Source organism: Cupressus sempervirens, chromosome 10, assembly GCF_028749045.1.
Source record: "Cupressus sempervirens isolate cs-2001-9-10 chromosome 10, ASM2874904v1, whole genome shotgun sequence".
NCBI classification, from domain to species: domain Eukaryota; kingdom Viridiplantae; phylum Streptophyta; class Pinopsida; order Cupressales; family Cupressaceae; genus Cupressus; species Cupressus sempervirens.
This window is the reverse complement of record NC_143127.1, coordinates 351,025,695-351,046,091: the sequence shown is the minus strand read 5'-3', so window position 1 is coordinate 351,046,091 and position 20,397 is coordinate 351,025,695.

Here is a 20,397-nt window from a genome sequence, read left to right as displayed (position 1 = left end):
AGGGGCTTTTCCATTTAGTTCAATATCAGGAACAACCTCAAGCAATATATCTTTTACATCATAGAACATCTGCTTCTATTTGTGATCTTTTCTTAGTCTTTCTTGCTCCTTCCTTGCACACAACTCGGTATAAATAGTGATTCGGTCATTATCTAAAATATGTGGATCCCAACTCAATATAATAATTTCTTCCTCTAAATTTACTAGGTTGGATTGGAATGCACGAGATTCCTTCTTCTCCCTTTTGATATTCTTTCCTTTGCTAGTGCTTGGTGAAACAATTTGTGGCATTGAAACTTGAATTTCCAAATTTGGCAATGTGATCATGGTTTATATTTGTGATACTTCCTCTTGTTTTATGTGTTCAATAGTAGATAGCAGTGGCAAAAATGGTACAAGGTCCATGATCGATGTTGTATCCTTTTCCTCATTATTCTTGTTTGGATTGAAAATTGCATGGTCAATTTTAAGTCACATATTGAAAATTTTGAAGAATCAATGCCCTATAGATGCTTTTTATGCATATGTAGCTAGTTGTCAATTTGAGGCCTAGATGGTGTTTGAGTGGCTTAACACCTCTCATTTGACATATGCATGTGATCCACAATGTTATTTTTCCATCCCAAATCATTTGGTGAAGCCCCATTTTGAGCTAGTGTCAAAACTTGCAATTCTGCCTAAGTGATAAATAGGAACATGAGGCCGAGTTTGTCTTTGAATATCTTTTACCTAGGAATGTGTCATGACCCGTCACTTTGGGTATGTTTAATTTTCATATCAAAGAACATGTGTTCCAATTTTCAACCCATTTCAAATTCGTTTGACTAGGTTTCTAACCCCTCAAAGTTGGTCATTTACTGTTTCGTGCATTTGTGTAGTTATTGACAATTCTAGGAAGCCCTGTTCGACCAATGATATTTTTGACCCAGTTTACCAAAATGAGAAAATTCCTTTTGCGTTGTGTTTTGGAGGTCAGAGACTTGCTATGTTTCAAGTTTGAGCTTATGATGAATCCGTTTGACTAGTTTTCAAACGTGATTCCAAATGCAATTTCTAACTTTTTACTGGTGTCAAGAAGTGCAGATTTGTTAGTACTCCTGTTTGTGATGTCATATCTTGAAATCCATGATAGATGAGATCAAATGGATTATACCACTACGTTGTACTCTGAAAATACTTTAAGTATGCCAATTCTCAAATCATGATGAGTTTGTCTGCACACTTTCCTAGGTCCATTCCATTTGCAAAAAATGCTTCTCTGCCACTGTTTCAATCTACAAAATTTGAGTAGCCTACTTTGAACATTCGCCAAATGCATCCGGTTATTCATGATGAGCCCAAATTATAGATTTACACTCTCCTCATGACAGTGAACCAACGCCCCAGTTTTTGCTTCCCCAATTATCAATTTGCCTAGTTTTTAAAGCCTAATCTGAACATGATTTACTTTTTTCTAACATGCTTTCTTGCAGGCAGTTTTGAGAGGGAAACTTTGACAATTAATATCTTTTGACTGTGAATTCATCATGAGACGAGATTTGCTAGGGTAGGAGTATGCGGAACAAAAAATTAGTGTGCCAATTTTCAAAGCCCGATCAGGTGTTTTGGTTAGTTTTTAAGGCCAGTCAAAGGACCTTCGGATGCAAAATTGATATTTTGCAAAAGGATGTAGAGAATTTCTTGAATTTTGTTTTAAGTGGTTGATCTTGTTTCAAGTCAGTGTCAGATGCTAGATGGAACAATTTTGCACTTTAGGTGTTCGAAAATGATTTTTTTTTTAGTTGGACCCACTTTGGGGCCCAACTAAATTCATCAAATTTATGACATTTGTGAGGATTAAGGATTTTTTAAAATAAATGATTATAATGACATCGACTTCATAAGGTCTTAATGAATGCATTGTCATGCGGAGTCAAATGGATATGTGGGGGATCTACATGTTGAAATATAACACAGGCTACATGTTGAAATATAACACAGGCAAAGCTAGAGGTTTAATCAATAACCAGAAGCTTGCATAACAAAAAGATGTTGAATGCCTAATATCTCCAAATCTTTCCTCATCTGAATGTGATGAATGAAGATAATATTGAGAAGGAAAAACATTTAAGCAAGCACTCAAAGGGAAGCTCTGCTGGATGCACTTCTTCTTAAGTACTTTGTTATCATTATAGATGAGGCACATGAGAGAATAACACACACGGATGTGCTATTAAGATTTTTGAAAGATGTGCAAAAGAGAATGTCTCTTTCAGTTGCTAGGAAAAATAATCATAAGGAAAACGAAAGTGAAGAACTTAAACAATCAAGTGCAGAACTAGCCATTGAAAGATGCCTGGATGTAGTTGGATAGAAATTCATTAAATGGCACATTCTTTTTTTTATAACAAGGGAGATAGGGTGGTTATTCTTCTCAGTCAACCTATGCAGGTGCTTTCTTATAATTGGTATAAGAAAACGACTTTCAAATTGTGGAGTAAAATTCCTTCTTGTGAACTTACGTCTATGTATTCATGAGGCATGGAGAACTTAGATTCAAATGATGCTGTCTAGTTCGTGCGTGTTTGTGTCAAAGTATTTTCATGTCTAAAAGCAGTTGTAGTTACTCCAGACTTAAGAATCAACTTTCGAAGGAAAATTGTGTTTCAAGATCAGAGAGGGCACATGACATTAATCCATTTGACTAGTCACACTTTCCAACAACTGCTTTATGATGTGGAAACTCCTTGTGGGGTTTTAATTGGGTTATTATCTTAGTAATTATACCAATTGATTTCTAGGCTGCATGCCAAGTTCCAATAGACAGTGTAATTGCCAAGCCAAAGTTTAAACATGGGAGTGGAGAGGGAGCTACAACCAAGAAAGAGGCAAACAACTGGATTGGCATGTGTAGATGTTCCTCTAGTGAACTCTCTACCACCTGGCTAGGCGATTTCTCTTGAAAGTCAAGTCCACTCAGAATCTAGTACATGGGGGATGCCTGCTTGCAAGAAAGCTGTAAATCATCCAAGTGCTAATGCTTTGGAGGAAAAGAAGGATTTTACTAGAGAAAGTTGTGCCAACGTCTCCAAAAAACCTTTCATAAGTAAGTACAGTAGAGTAAGTGGCATGTAAAGATGCCATGGGAACAGTCAACGCTATGGAAGGTGGTGTCAAGCAAGGTGGTTTTTTTTAGTGTAGAGAGGAAAAGGGTAGGGGGGGCATTGTATAAATAAAATGTCCACCCACAACACTCGCATGCAAAGCCAATGAGATGACATTCATGCCTAATTTGGAAGCGACATAGTAGACGCATAAAAGGAAAGTGTTATATTTATTATATGTTTATAATTGGCATAAAGAAGCTACAGGGGTATGCATACCAAAGTAGAAGGCACAATCCTTGGAGGAGAAGCATAAGATGTTTAGGATGCTAAAGAGCATGAATATAGGATATGAAAGTGGGCTGGATACCCTTACTCCACCATTAGCTAACATGGATGGATTCTTGTCCCTTGAAATAAGAGGATCCGATAATTGAAGGGAAGAGCTGCCTTGTTAGTAGAAGAAGGCAGTTGAGGCATTGAAATAGATGGAACAATGGAATTTGTTTTCAGATATGCTCGAGGATCATCATGCACTTGATATGCTTTTAGCAGAAATGGATATAAATGAACTTTTTTCTTTCAAACATTGTAAAGGAAGAAAGGTCAAGATTACACTTTGTGAAGAACTTGATGAGAGGATGGGTGATTTGAAAAGTGAAATGGAGACCTTTCAAGGTGATGAGTATGATAAAACCCATAATAAAGAGAACTCGCGGCAGCAAGGAAAAGCTCAGCATCATACAGGGAAAATGAGTGGAATGTAAACAAATGGGCATGGGATGGTGTCTTGCAAGTTGTTAGCAAAGGGGAGGAATCACAGTCAAAGATGCTAAATAAAGGTGGGGTAAATCTCTAGTGGAAGACTATGCAAGGAGAGAATATAGACCTTGCTCAAACACGAAGAAACCCATTAGAGAAACAACAGGGGCATATGTAGTGAAGATCATTTATCCCACATTGGCTATGGAAGGGTGTTTTTTGGTTTTTAAATACAAATCCACACAATATGTTATATGTCTTAAAAGAAAAAGGCTTTTGGAGGCCATGGCATGTGGAAGGGCCCACTTGGTCGGCTAGCTGGAGGTGCTCAAAAAATTAATTTTGAATGAAGAGACGAAGAATGAGATTGTGACATCAGCATGGAATCTCGCCAAAAAACTTGAGAAATCTGGCAAGGTGCTATGTCACCACCTAAAAATAGCAAGGTTTTTCAGTAGCGACATAGCAACCTGTCGAAAAACATAGAAATTTGACAAGAAGGTCGTGGGTCTCGCTTGGATGCAGATGATGAACTAGAATCTGACATGTAGCGACATGGCAACCCAATCAAAGGTTGACATGTGGCACTGACATAGAATTGAGGTGGATGAGTCTGACAATGAAATGTAGCAAAGGCTCCAGATGTGGTGTGCTTCCCAAGGTGCTGAGGTGGCAGGAGGTGACACGTGTCACTCTATCGCTATGTTGCTAATGACATGGCAGGCTGCTGACTAGGATGACAACATAGTGACTAATGATGTGGCATAGTGACGTGGTGTGCTAACATGGTGAAATAGAGGACCAATGATATGCTAACACATGGAACCCAATTGGAGGGGTCAAATGACTATACATGGAATGAACCAATCAGAAGACAACATGTGGCGATGGTGGTCAAACCAAGTTTGACCCGAATGGAATCTGTGTGGGAAATTTCAAAAGTTTTAAAAGATTAATTTTTAAAATATTTTTTCTCCAAAGTACAGGAGGGTTAGATTTTAAATAAAGTCTGAATTTTAATATAGTTCAGACTATAGAAAAGGTTAAATTTTTGTGTAAATGCTATGCAAAACCATAGAAGGAGCCTAGATTTTTAGAGGGGCATAACTGGGGCAATTTTTATCCGAAATGTGGACTTCAATATACTGTTAGAATCGAGAGGAAACAAAATTTTTGAATATGGAGTTCATTTTTGCACAGGTATTCACCGATTTGAGCTATAAGAAGATTTGTAATTTCTGGGGCATTCTTAGCAGAATGAGTAATTTTCACCATGGAGTATCAAAATTGGTCAGGAGGTAGATATAAAGGCTTGTTGAAGTTTGAATGTGAAGAAAATTGATTCTAAAAAGGTTTTCTTGGCTTCTAGAGGCCATTTAACTAATTTTTCACTTTTACCTTGAGTTCAAATTGGGCATCAAAATCAGTTATGATTTTCGATCAAGTATCTTAGATATTTCTTGCTTTTTGAGGCCAAAATGATGAGGATTTGATTCACTATTTGTAGAGAGAGATTAGAGAGATTATTTTCACTACTAGGAGATGGAATTCCAAGTGGACACATGTCATCCTCACAACAGATTTGAGAATTCACTTCCTCCTATATCATTCTCTTTCTTTCTCATTGTAAAGGTTGGTTCTAGTTTTGAGAAGAAAATTGACTCACTACTGAGACACCATTCTTTCAACAATTTCTCTTATATGAACAACAATAATGAAGAGAACATAGATAGTTTAAATCTTTTAGGTGTTCCTATATTTTAATTTTAGGCATATGAATGTATTATTTCAAGGAAATCAATACAAAGAACAACAGGTGTTGAGTTTCATCTTAAATCTTGTCTCCTTTATCAATAATCTTCAATGTTTTATGATCTTTGAACAAAGATCTTAGGTCATAGTTGCAGTCCCTTAAGGCTGTATGTTGTTTCATTGTTGCTTATAATTCAAGAAGTAATGTAAATGCTTCATAGAAATCAACAAGGTTGCAAGTTTATTGATGAGGATATCAAATAAGAATGAGATTTAGATTGAACATAGATGTCTATTTACAAGGTGAATGGATAGATCAAATATCCGAAGATATGAATATGTCTCAGGTATCCATATGTATGTGATTAATTCATGGATTGCCCAATAGATAAGGCCCTGATTAGTTACAGGATCATTAGTTCTTACTACTACATATTTGGGGTGTTTCCGAATTCAACATTATTAATCAAATGCTTTTCCCCTTTTAATGTTGAAGGGCTAACTGAGGTCTACCCACCTAGGTTTTGCAGAGTCTAAAGTAGAAGAAGGGTCAAGCCTTATAGTTGGTTTGGTGTCTAGAATGATATGTTAAAGATGGGAGTTAGCTACTCTTAGATGTACCATATTCTCATCAGGGTAATTTGAAACCTGTAGCATTTCAAAACACCAACAATTCTTATAATCAACACTTAGTATTTCCTATAATTTAACCTTAGGTAATCTCAAAACCAATGTTTGTAAAAATAGTAGATCAATATAAAAACTTGAAACATTACTTAGGAAAGTAAATCCTTCAGTCTTAGGTTCTTTTGAAAGTATCAATTGGCCTTGCCAAATCATTCCCTCACTTAGAGGTCTGCAGGTTGGTTCTATATCACATATAGAAGAAATGTCTGCATTATGCTCCATGGAGTCTCCTCCAATTTGAGCACATTTAGTATCAATTTTCTCATCTCTAGTACTAACTTTTGTATTTCCTCCTTGAACATGTTGTACCTATTTCTCGGTACCTATATTCATTTGTTACCCCTTAGTACTTATTGTGGTATATGCTAACATATGTAAGGAACCAATAGGTATATCATTAACATCATGTTCCTTTGTCTTGGGAAATTCCTTGATTTTTTGAATAAATAGCTCAAAACTTGGTATGTGGGTGTGTGTTGTCCACTAGTTTCAAGTTCCCAAATAGAACATAAATAGCTCTATGTTTTTGTACAAATATGTTCTTGTATTTCTCCAGAGCTTCAATAATTTATCTTCCAAACTAAATTCTAGCATAATGTTTGCTAATGTTCTGCTTCTCATCTCCTTTTTGTTTCTTAGAGCATATTTCCACCGACTGTCAATCCTCTAATAAAGTTCATTGGGAATTTGGTCTTTGATTTCTAGTGGTGCACATTTAAATTTTGTCATCATGATAATTAAAGCGTCTTCTATTCTCTTCTTGTCTTCATCACTCATTGTTTCATATTTGTAATATATAAAAGTTCTTAGGCCACTACTCTCACTAAGAGCACACATAATTTCATTTATTGTTTTAGGCATTTTGTATGCAACAACTTGGGTATGGATTACCAAATTAGATTGGTTCACTCACTATCATCTACATCATCTTCATCATCTTTGATTATGAGATTTATCCTTCTTTTAGTAAATGTCTTAGCCTATTTTCTAAATAACTTGGTGGCTTGCTTCCTTTTGTGACATGTCTTCACTTGTGGTGTAGTTGGCTTTGTAATTTTGACAATACCCTTCTTCAATGTAGTGGTGGCTTCCTATGCAACCTGAGTTCTAAATCTTGTACCTTAGGGCTTGTAGGGATATCTGTAGATATTTTCTTTCCTTTTCTTGATTATGGCTCAATAATAATAATTGATTTGCATTTTCCCTATTCTCTTGCTTCATCTTCACCTTTCCCTCAGTGACCATTAATGGTTTCTCAGATTCATCACCACTAAATGTTCTCTCTAGTGTACTTAACATTTTCTTTTATTTTTTCTAAACCTTGGTAATAACAATATTCATATTTTTCTTTTCTTTTGCCTCATATGTGTCGAATCTTTGAGCCTCTTTGTTCACTAGCTTATTCATTAAAGCTTCAATGGCTTTTGTAACATGATTAACATTTATTTCATAATCCATTTGTTCCATCCATAATGACCCTTGGTAAAATAATTTTAACCAATGTATTATTAGTATAAACAAAAAAAAAACATCGTCATGGTACTTTTCAACTAGAATAAGAGGTATCCTGAACCTTTGGTTCATTCTAATATTGAAAATTTCAAAGTACTCATCCATAACACTCTAAAATTTGTGTTTCAGGTCCTTGTAAAATTTGGTTGTGCTTACTAGATTATCTTTTTCTTTTTTGTTAAGGGTTTCGGGTCCCTCCAAAACTTGTTTTTACCTTAATCTAAAACACTCTAAAATTTGTCTCCCATTTTTTTAATATACTCATTAATCTGCTAAATAACTGGGGTATCTAATTTCTAGTTTACTTGATCAACTGATGGGAAATAGTTTTTCATATAAAAGAAAATACATGCCAAAAGTGAACCAAATTTTTATGAATTTTTCCTAGCGACTCAGATAGTCTTGATATTGTATACTAGTTGATTGAGCTATAGCTCGACATTATCATAATTGTGACTTTTCTTCATAGTTTGGTAACCTATATCTATGACCATGTGGATAACATCTTTGGTAATCTTGACTGGTTCATCTAACCACATCTGTATATCATGCACTCTTCTTTGAACTACCATAATGTAGTTTTCTTTGAATTCTTCCAAAAAATGTAGGGCATGAATGAGACCGGTTGCTTCCAAATGCTTGTACTCATATTTCAACTTTCCATCATTACACATTTGACCATACACCTCACAAAGTTAATGATCTCTAACTTTGCAAATTTTGCAGTGATAAAAAGAGAGATTACCATTAACAAGTAAAACCCTAGGTGGAATCACAAATAAGGTACCCACCTTGTCTTTTTGTGTGGTGATTTCGTACAATTTGTATTTTTTCTCTTCAAATGAATCATTCTAAATCAATTTGATTGGATTTACCTTTTATTTGATATGATGTTTTGCATTGGTAGAGCTTGAATCCATTTTCACTTTGTAGGGTTTTGATAAATGCTTGACTATTCACTCAATTTGCTTCCAACACACTTTGCAAATGAATTCACTTATAATTTCTTGCTTCAAAAGCTTATGAAAATGATCCTGCACTCAAATCATTCAACTTTTCTCTAAACTCTTTGAAATTCAAAGTAAATATTAAAAATTGAAAACCCAATATATACACAATAAAATTACATTTTTTTGACCATTAAATGCCTTATACTCCATGTTCTTCCATCTTTAATAAAATCGATTACTATTAGTTTCTCGGTCACTTCACACTTCCATCGATACTCGGTTAAGGCAATAAAGTTGACTTATGCTCGAGTAAAGCATCTTCACATCATTGGTATCACTAACTCAGTTGTCACTACTCACACATAGTTATTGACATACTTGGTAAAACTATTTGAATACAAAATTTCAAGACTCAATATATTGTCCTTGTGCATCAAATATTATGCAGATATGGACTTTCTTCCATTTCACTCTAGGAACTAGTGTAATATAAAAATTTTATCATACAATTCCTTGCATTCTCCTAAGGTTTAGTTGGAGTCGGTAGTTACACCTAATCCATTAGATGATATGCCACTATTTTTTGCACTTGATGTCTCATTCTCTTGTGACTTCCTTCTATATGCATTGTTCATCTACTCATGAATTTCATCCACACTTATCTTGCCTTTACATTTTGGATCTCTTTCATTTGGTGTTGACACTCAATTTTGTAATGAAATGTGTTGAAAGGTGTCATATATTTTCCTATGACCCCTTTCGACCTATATAAATGATTATAATATGTTCTTAGGAATCCTAGGACCCCTAGGGACATATGTTGTAATGAAACATGTTGAAAGGGTTCATAAGGTTATCCTATGACTCCTTTTGACTCATATAAATTATTAGAATGTCTCCCTAGGGGTCCTAGGACCTTAAGAGAAATATGTTGTAATGAAATGTGCTGAAACCTATGACCCACTTCGATGCATATAAATGATTATAAAATGTCCCTCGAGGTCTTGGGACCCTTAGAGACATATGATGTAATGAAAAGTGTTGAAAGGGTTCATAGGTCATCCTTTGGCCCTTTTCGACCCATATAAATGATTATAATATGTTCTTAGGGTCATGGGATCCCTAGAGACATATGTTGTCATGAAATGTGTTGAAAGGTTCATAGGTTATCCTATCACCTCTTTTGACCCATATAAATGATTCTAATATGTCCCTAGGGGTCCTAGGATCCCTAGTGGCATATGTTGTAATGAAATGTGTCGAAAGGGGTCATAGCTTATCTTATGACCACTTTCAACCCATATAAATGATTATAAAATGTCCCTAGGGGTCCTAGGACCCCTACGGACATATGTGGTAATGATATATGTCAAAACCTATGACCCCTTTCGACCCATATAAATAATTCTAATGTGTCCCCAGGGGTCTTGGGATCCCTAGAGACATATGCTATAATGAAATGTGTCGAAAGGGGTCATAGGATAATATGACCCCTTTTGATACATATAAATGATTATAATATGTCCCTTAGAGTCCTAGGGACCCTAGGGACGTATGTTGTAATAAAATATGTTGAAAGGAGTCATAGGTTATTCTATGACCCATTTCGGCCCATATAAACAATTCTAATATGTCCCTAGGGATTCTAGAGCCCTTAGAGACATACGTTGTCATAAAACGTGTCGAAAGGGGTCATAGGTTATCCTATGACCCTTTTCCACCCATATAAATGATTAAAATATGTCCCTGGAGTCCTAGAACCCCTAGCGACATATGTTGCAAAGAAATGTGTCAAAAGGGGTCATAGAACATCATATGACCTATTCTGACCCATATAAATGATTATAATATGTTCTTACATGTCCTAGGACCACTAGGGACATATGTTGTAATGAAATATGTTGAAAGGGGTCATAGGACATCCTATGATCCATTTCAACCTATATAAATGATTATAATATGTCCCTAGGGGTCCTAGGACCTCTAGGGATATATGTTATAATGAAATATGTTGAAAGGGGTCATCGATTATCTTATGACCCCTTTCGACCCATATAAACAATAGTAATATGTGCCTAGGGTTCCTAGGACCCCTAGAGACATATGTTGTAATGAAATATTTTGAAAGTGGTCATAGGTTATCCTATGACCCCTTTCGATCCATATAAATGAGTCGAAAGTGGTCATAGGTTATCCTATGACCCCTTTCGACCCATATAAATGAGTCCAAAGTGGTCATAGGTTATCCTATGACCCCTTTCAACCCATATAAATGATTATAATATGTCCCTACGGGTCTTAGGACCCCTAGAGGCATATGTTGTAATAAAATATGTCAAAAGAGGTCATAGATTCTCCTATGATCCCTTTTGACCCATATAAACAATTATAATATGTCCCTACGGGTCCTGAGATCTATAGAGATATATGTTGTAATGAAATGTGTCAAATAACCTATGACCCCTTTTGACCCATATAAATGGTTATAATTTAACCCTAGGGGTCCTAGGACCCCTAAGGACATATGTTGTAATGAAATATGTCAAAAGGGGTCATAGGTTATCTTATGACCCCTTTTGACCCATATAAACAATTCTAATATGTCTCTAGGGGTCTTGGGATCCCTAGAGACATATGTTGTCATGAAATGTGTCAAAAGGGGTCATAGGTTATCCTATGACACCTTTCCACCCACATAAACAATTAAAATATGTCCCTAGGGGTTGTACGATCCCTAGAGACATATCTTGTAATTAAATGTGTTGAAATGGGTCATAGGACATCCTATGACCCATTTTGACCCATATAAATGATTATAATATGTCTGTAGGGGTCCTAGGACCACTAGGGACATATGTTGTAATGAAATATGTTGAAAAAGGTCATAGAATATCCTATGACCCCTTTTGACCCATATAAACAATTCTAATATATCCCCAGGGGTCTTGGGACCCTTAGAGACATATAATAAAATGTGTCGAAAGGGGTCATAAGTTATCCTATGACCCCTTTCGACCCATATAAATGATTCTAATATGTTCCTAGGGGTTGTTAGACCTCTAGAGATATATGTTGTCATGAGATTTGCACATATAAATGATTCTAATATGTCCCTAGGGGTCTTATGACCCCTAGAGACATATGTTGTAATGAAATATGTCATAAGGGGTTATAAGTTATCCTATGACCCCTTTCGACCCATATAAATGATTCTAATATGTCCCTAGGGGTCTTGGGACCCCTAAAGACATATGTTGTCATGAAATGTGTTGAAAGGAGTCATAAGTTATTCTATGACCCCTTTTGACTAATATAAATGATTATAATATGACCTTAGGGGTCCTAGGACCCCTAGAGACATATGCTATAATGAAATGTGTCAAAAGGTGTCAAAGGTCATCAAATGGCCCCATTCAACCCATATAAATTATTATAATATGTTCCTAAGATCTTAGGACCCCTAAAGGCATATGTTGTCATTAAATGTGTTGAAAATGTTCATGAGTTATCCTATGACCCCTTTCAACCCATATAAACAATTATAATATGACTTAGGGGTCCTAGGACCCCTAGAGACATATGTTGTAATTAAATGTGTCAAAGGTGGTCATAGGTCATCAAATGGACCCTTTCGACCCATATAAATGATTATAATATGTTCTTAGGGGTTCTGGGACCCCTAGAGACATATGTTGTCATGAAATGTGTTGAAAGGGGTCATAGGTTATCCTATGGCCCCTATGGCCCCTTTTGACCCATATAATCAATTATAATATGTTGGTAGGGATCTTGGGACCCCTAGAGACATATGTTGTAATAAAATGTGTCGAAAGGGGTCATAGGTTATCTTATGATCCCTTTCGACCCATATAAATGATTATAATCTTTCTCTAGGGGTCCTAGGACCCCTAAGGACATATGTTGACATAAAATATGTCGAAATGGGTCATAAAGTTATCCAATGACTCCTTTCAACCCATATAAATGATTATAATATGTCCCTAAGGGTCCTAAGACTTCTAAAAACATATGTTGTAATGAAATGTGTCAAAAGGGCTCATATGTTATACTATGACCCCTTTCAAACCATATAAATGATTATAGTATGTCCCAAGGGGTCCTATGACCCCTAAAGACATATCTCGTAATGAAATATGTTGAAATGGGTCATAGGTTATCCTATGACCCCTTTTGACCCATATAAACGATTCTAATATGTCCCTAGGGTATTTGTGACCCCTAGAGACCTATGTTGTCACCCATATAAATGTTTATAATATGTCCCTAGGGGTCCTAGGACCCCTAGAGACATATTTTGTAATGAAATGTGTCAAAAGGGGTCATACATCATCCTATGGCCCCTTTCGGCCCATATAAATGATTATAATATGTTCTTAGGGTCTTGGGACTCATAGAGACATATGTTATCATGAAATTTGTTGAAAGGGGTAAGAGGTTATACTATGACCACTTTTGACCCATATAAATGATTATAATATGTCCCTAGAGTTCTTGAGATCCCTAGAGACATATGTTGTAATGAAATATGTTGAAAGGGGTCATAGGTTATCCCATTACCCCTTTCGACCCATATAAACAATTCTAATGTCCCTAGGGGTCCTGGGAACCCTAGAGACATATGTTGTCATGAAATGTGTCAAAAGGGGTCATAGGATAACCTATGACCCCTTTCCGCCCATATAAATGATCAAAATACGTCCCTATGGATCCTAGGACCCCTAGAGACATATGTTGTAATGAAATGTGTCAAAAGGAGTCATAGGTCATCCTATGGCCGCTTTCAACCCATATAAATGATTATAATATGTTTCTAGGGTCTTGAGAGCCCTAGAGACATACGTTGTCATGAAATGTGTCGAAAGGGGTCATAGGTTATCATATCACCCGTTTCGACCCATATAAACAATTCTAATATGTCCTTAGGAGTCCTGGGACCTGTAGAGACATATGTTGTCATAAAATGTGTTGAAAGGTGTCATAGGTTATCCTATGACCCCTTTTCACCCATATAAATGATTATAATATGTCTTTAAGGGTCTTAGGACCCCTAGAGACATATGTTGTAATGAAATGTGTCAAAAGGAGTCATAGGTCATCCTATGGCCCCTTTCGACCCATATAAATGATTATAATATGTTCCTAGTTTCTTGGGACCCCTAGAGACATATGTTGTCATAAAATGTGTCGAAAGGGGTCATATGTTATACTATGAACCCTGTTGAGCCATATAAATGATTGTAATATGTCCCTAGGAGTCTTGGGATCCCTAAAGACTTATGTTGCAATGAAATGTGTCAAAAGGGGTCATAGGTTTTCCAATGACCCCTTTCGACCCATATAAATGATTATAATATGTCCCTAGGGGTGTTGGGACCCCTAGAGACATATGTTGTAATGAAATGTGTTGAAAGGGGTCATAGGTTATCCTATAACCCCTTTGCACCCATATAAATGATTATAATATGTCCCTAGGGGTCTTAGGACCCATAGAGCCATATGTTGTCTTGAGATGTGTCGAACCTTTCAACCCATATAAATGATTATAATATGTTCCTAGGGTCTTGGGACCCCTAGAGACATATGTTATTATGAAATGTGTCAAAAAGGGTCATAGGTAATCCTATGACCCCTTTTGACCCATATAAATAATTATAATATGTCCTTAGGGGTCCTGGGACCCCTAGAGACATATGTTGCAATGAAATGTGTCAAAAGAAGTCATAGGTTTTTCGATGATCCCTTTCGACCCATATAAATGATTATACTATATCCTTAGGGGTCCTGGGACCCTTAGAGACATGTGTTGTCTTGAAATGTGTCGAAAGGGGTCATAGGTTATCCTATGACCCCTTTTGACCCATATAAATGATTATAATATGTCCCTAGGGGTCTTGGGACTCCTAGAGACATGTTGCAATGAAATGTGTTGAAAGGGGTAATAGGTTATACAATGACCCCGTTTAAACCATAGAAATGATTGTAATATGTCCCTAGGGGTCCTATTACCCTTAGAGATGTGTGTTGTAATGAAATATGTCGAAATGGGTCATAGGTTATTCTATGATCCCTTTCGACCCATATAAATTATTATAATATGTCCCTAAGGGTCTTAGAACTCTTAGAGACATATGTTGTAATGAAATGTGTTGAAAAGGGTCATAGGTTATCATATGACCCCTTTCGATGCATATAAATGATTATAATATGTTCCTAGGGGTCATAGGACCCCTAGAGACATATGCTGTCATTTAATAAGTTAAACTAGGTCATAGGTTACCCTATGACCCCTTTCAACCCATTTAAACACATGATTTATGTCCCTAGGGGTTCTAGGACCCCTAAGAACATATATTATCATATAATGTATTGAAAGGGGTCATGGGGTACTCTATGACTCCTTTCGACTCATTTGAACACATGATATATTTTATTAGGTGTTATAGGGCCCCTATCAACATGTGTTATCATTTAATTGGTCAAAAGGGGTCACAGGGAACCTTATGACCCCTTTCGGTCCATTCAAACACATGATGTATGTTCCTAGGGGACCTAGGACCCCTAGGGACATAGATGATGTGTTATAATGGGTAAAAAGGGGTCATAGGGCATGCTATGACACATTTCAACCTATTACATGAGAAAATATGTTCATAGGGTTTGTGCTCCAATGGGTCAAATTTTGACCCATTACATGATAACATATGTTCCTAGGGGTCCTAATACCCTAGGGCCATACATGTTGTGTTCCAATGGGTCAAAAGGGGTCATCAGATACCCTATGACCCCTTTCAACCCATTACATGACAACATATGTTCCTAAGAACATATGTTGTCATGTAATGGCTTCAAAGGGTCATAGGATACTCTATGAACCCTTTCGACCCATTAGAAAACAACATATATGTCTATAAGGGTCCTAGGACCCCTAGGAACATATATTATTATGTATTAGGTCGAAAGGGGTCATAGGATACTCCATAATCCCTTTCTACCCATTAAAACACAAGATATATGTCTCTAGGCATCCTTTAACCCTTAGGAAGATATGTTGTCATATAATGTGGCAAAATGGGTCATAGGGTATCCCATGACCCATTTTAACTCATTGGAACACATGTATGTCCCTAGTGACACCAGTAGGAACATATATCATCATATAGTTTATTAACTTAGGTTACTAATATATATATATATATATATATATATACACACACACACACACACACACACACACACACACACACACACACATAACTAATAATAGTAATATATGATATATAATTAGGGTATCCCATGACCCATTTGGAAGACATGTATGTCCCCAGGGGGACCCCTAGGAACATACGTCATCATATAGTTTATTAACATAGGTTAGTAATATATATATAATATATAATAATAATATTCATGATATATAATTATATAATAATATATAATAAGTAACAAATATATATAAAATAATTATATAATAAATAATAATAATAATTTAATACTATATAATAAATTTTAGTAACTATATATAATAATTGGTCCCCTCACCCAATTATGCTATAACTATATTATACTAGGACTTGATACAATTTAATAATTGGTCCCCTTTTAGTTTGGTGAATAAAAATCAATATTTATCTTAAAAATTGGTCCCTACTCCCTTTACATTTGAATTTGGCACTATAATTTGGGAACACAAATCAGATACCCAATCCCAAAGCGGATACCTGTTCTCAAATTAGTTATCCGTTCTCAAATTGGATACCCGTTCTCAAATCGGATACTCGATTAGGCAAGGTATTACATTTTTGGTTTGGTACTAGGATGGGTGGGAAAAAAGTAAAAGAACATTTTGAAATGCTTTTAGGTGTTTCAAAACTACATGTTTTTCACATCGCCACTTTTTGGCACACCATGATCTTGCACATACCCAAATAAAATGAGATTTCCTAAGTTGGTCATTGATAAGTACTATGGTGAGGTATGTTTTGAAGTGGAAATATATTTTGTACATGCTCAGACAATAATACCAAGAATTGCATGGTTAAGGCTTATTCCTTATGAAAAACATGGTTATGAGGTTTCAATAGTAGTGACTGCACTTTTGATTGAGGATGTTAATGATGATGCTGAGCAATTTGGAACATATGAAACATTAATGAAAGAAATAAATGCAGAATCTAGTATGCCTCAAACTAAGAAGAAAAGAAATAGAAAGATTCCTAAGGAAAAGAAGAATGATGAAGTGGAAGGATCATAACAACCTGCTGAGGCCGAAGATGGAAAAGGAAATGAATTGGCTATTCCCGAGCCCAAGGAGACAACGCAGAGAAAGGTAAAAATTGTTGATCCTAAGGTTAAAGATGATCTTAGTAGAGATATGAAGAAGGTTCTCACACCTTAGAAGCCAAAAGTAAAAATCATAACAAGATCAAAGACAACTCAACCCCTAGCTATGAAGACTAAAGGAAGTCCATCAAAGAAGACACCGACTAGCTCACCTCAAAACAATATACAAGAAAGGTTGAGGAGAAAGTTGATCATTGCACATGAGGAGGAAGATGATGAAGAAGATGAGTTTAATGAACCAATCAAATTGAAAATCATAGAGAGATTCCCTCCACTGACTGTAGATCAAGCATGTGAAATGATTACATAATTAGGAAATTTTGCAAGATTCAAAGACATTAATTATGATTCTTTGAATAATGATGATCAAGTTAAACTCGAAGAAGCTATGATAGATATGATGATTAAATTTAGACATACATCCTTAGAATTGGGAAATGGATTCCCAAAGGATTTGTACAAATGGGTAGATGTCAAATGGAAGTGGGCACTACCAATGAAAAAAAAAAAAGAGAAACTACATTGGCACAAGCTATGCTAGATTTGAGGAAGGCACATATGTCTATAGCCCTTAAAGATTTTATGAAGAAATTTATACCAAGAGATAGGTCATAAAATTTTGAAAAAATAAAGCTCATGAAGTTGAGCAAGATAGTATTCAAGTGTGGAAAGAGGTATTTGGAGTGATTACTCGAACAGTAGAGGCCAAAGAAGGCAGAGATGTAATTAAATTTGAGGATGCATACAAAGAAGAGGTTGCTAAATCAACTAAAGAAATCAAGAAACTAGTACATCAATGTGAACAATAGGAGGTTGTTACTATCAAAGACATATTTGGCACACCTCCACAAAACCAAAATGTGCTCATTGAGGAAGATATGTAGAATCTCATGTTTTACACAACTCTACCTTGTACAAATCCATCTTTATTACAAGTTGTAGATTATCCAAAGATTGAGACTGTAAAAACTGATAAAGTAGAGGTTACATCAGTAATAGAGGATACAAGTTTTGAGAAATATGGCAAGGAAATAATTGTACTTACTGTATGCCTAAAATGTGGGCACACTACTATGGGTCATTATATCCAAGATTTCTCAAAAGTGAAGTCTCGAATGGCAACTCATAGCTCTCTATTCATGGAGTGCAAGGGTTTGTAATGAACCCTCAGCTTGACCTATTTTATGCCCATGCAAGTACACCTTGAAATGAGAGATTCAAAGAGGAAAAGTAAGAGTGCTAGTCTCCATGATCATCAAATATTTATGAAAATGAAGATGCAAGCTAATCTAAATGATAACAATGCAAAAAAAAAGAAGATCTAATCTATGAAAGCAAATACAACTCCAAACTAATATGCAGATGCAATGATAAAAGCCCATGATGAAAGCCATGGGTGCAAGAGAGAATGAGACAAGAAGATAGAAGTTCTCCACAAAAGCTTTAGCATTCAAAAACTCCTTCTTCAAAATTTTCTCTCCAATCCTACATCATAACAATAGCATAATCATGGGTATTCAAAATGTGGAGAGGGCTCTCCCTTATAAAGAAGATTTGGCGATCTAGATTGAGAGGAAAAATATTTAATCAAGGGTGGAGAAATAATGATCCATGTGAAATAAGGATCCACCAATGAGAAAAGAGGAGTGGTTGAGAAGAAAGTGGAAAGATAAGTCCCACTTAGAAATATGTGCATTTAAGTGTAGATAAATTAAATAAAAGAATTTATTTTATTTCCTTTTTCATCAAAAAGAGATATTTAAGTGGGATTTTCATTTAATTAAAAGGGAGCAAGTTCTTTTAATTAAATAGGAGATATTTAATTAAATTAAAAGAGGGTTTTTTCTCTTAATTAATTAAATGTGGATAAATTATTTAATTAAAAGAGAGGTTTTCTTTTAATTAAATGGTGACTTAATTTATTTAATTAAAAGAGGATTTTTTTTTAAATTAAATAAGACTTAGGATAAAATGATCAACCTTAGAAAAATAAATAATCGAATTTGATCAAGGAAATTAATTTGAATTGATTTAATAAAATATTACACACTATTGATTAAGGAAATTTGATAAATTGATAAATTGAATAATGGGGGCCCATAGTCTAGGCAACCATTTTAGGGTGCATACATTTGCCCATCTTTGACTAATGTGTGATCGATTTGGGAACACATGTAGTCAAAGAAAGAAATTGAAGTGTGAGGTCGATTTGGGATCACAAAACAACACAAATGTGTGGTCGATTCGGGAACACATCAAGACAAGGAATAGAAATAAATTGACTTAAAAAAAGTCGAAGATAAAATTGATAAAACTAAATCAAGTATTGAATTTTATAATTACTGCCCCCTCATGATCGAGATCGAAATGAGATAGAGGAGAAACAACAAATTGATAAATTTGATCAAATCGAACAAAAGATAATGTTCTTGATGTAAGATGAAAGATATAAGAATCATAGAACCAAGGTAGATTATCAAGCATGAAATATTATGCCCCAAAGGTGATTTAGAAGAAAAGAAGTGGGGAAAAAGAAAATCAAAGATAGAAGTTTGAAAGATATAGAAAGAAATAGAAAGAAGAAAAGAAAATGCCCCAAAATCAATCAACTATTTAAGATAGAAATTTTGATTGAGATCATGAAAGAAGATAAGGAAATGCTTGATTGTCAGGTTTTCATCATGGTACTTATCGAAGGTGCCACAAGGGAGTGGTTTCACCATAGGATGAATTTATTTCTCTTTACTTTTGCTACCAAGGTGCCAGATTACTAGGTTTTCACCAAGGCACATTTTCAATTTTTTTAAAGTTTTTTGGAAGAAGTCAAGCTTTATAGATAATGCTTCTTGAAAGTTTAAACCATGAAATGAAAAGGAGTTGAAATGGTATGGTCAAAGATGTTGATAGGGAAAGGAAGATGGAACACAAAAATGGAGGATATGGCTTTATGCAAAGTGAGTAAGATTGGAAGATGGAAATGAAGGCAAGATCAACGTAAACACACACCTTGAAGGGTGGTGAGAGGATGGATAAATTGAGATCATGGAGAATCTTGAAGAGATTTATGGATAGTGGAGGAAGTAGAAGATGGAAGAGAATCATCATGAGACAAAGGTTCAACATTAACATGGTCTTGCTCAAGAGTGTAATCTTTATTTTTAGCATGAGGGTTTTGAGAAGAGAAACTCTTATGGCATTGATGTTTTATTTCAGCCGAAAAAAATGCTTTCTCTTCCTCAAAAAATACAGATTTATCATTTAGGTATTGTTCACAAAATTTATCAATGTTG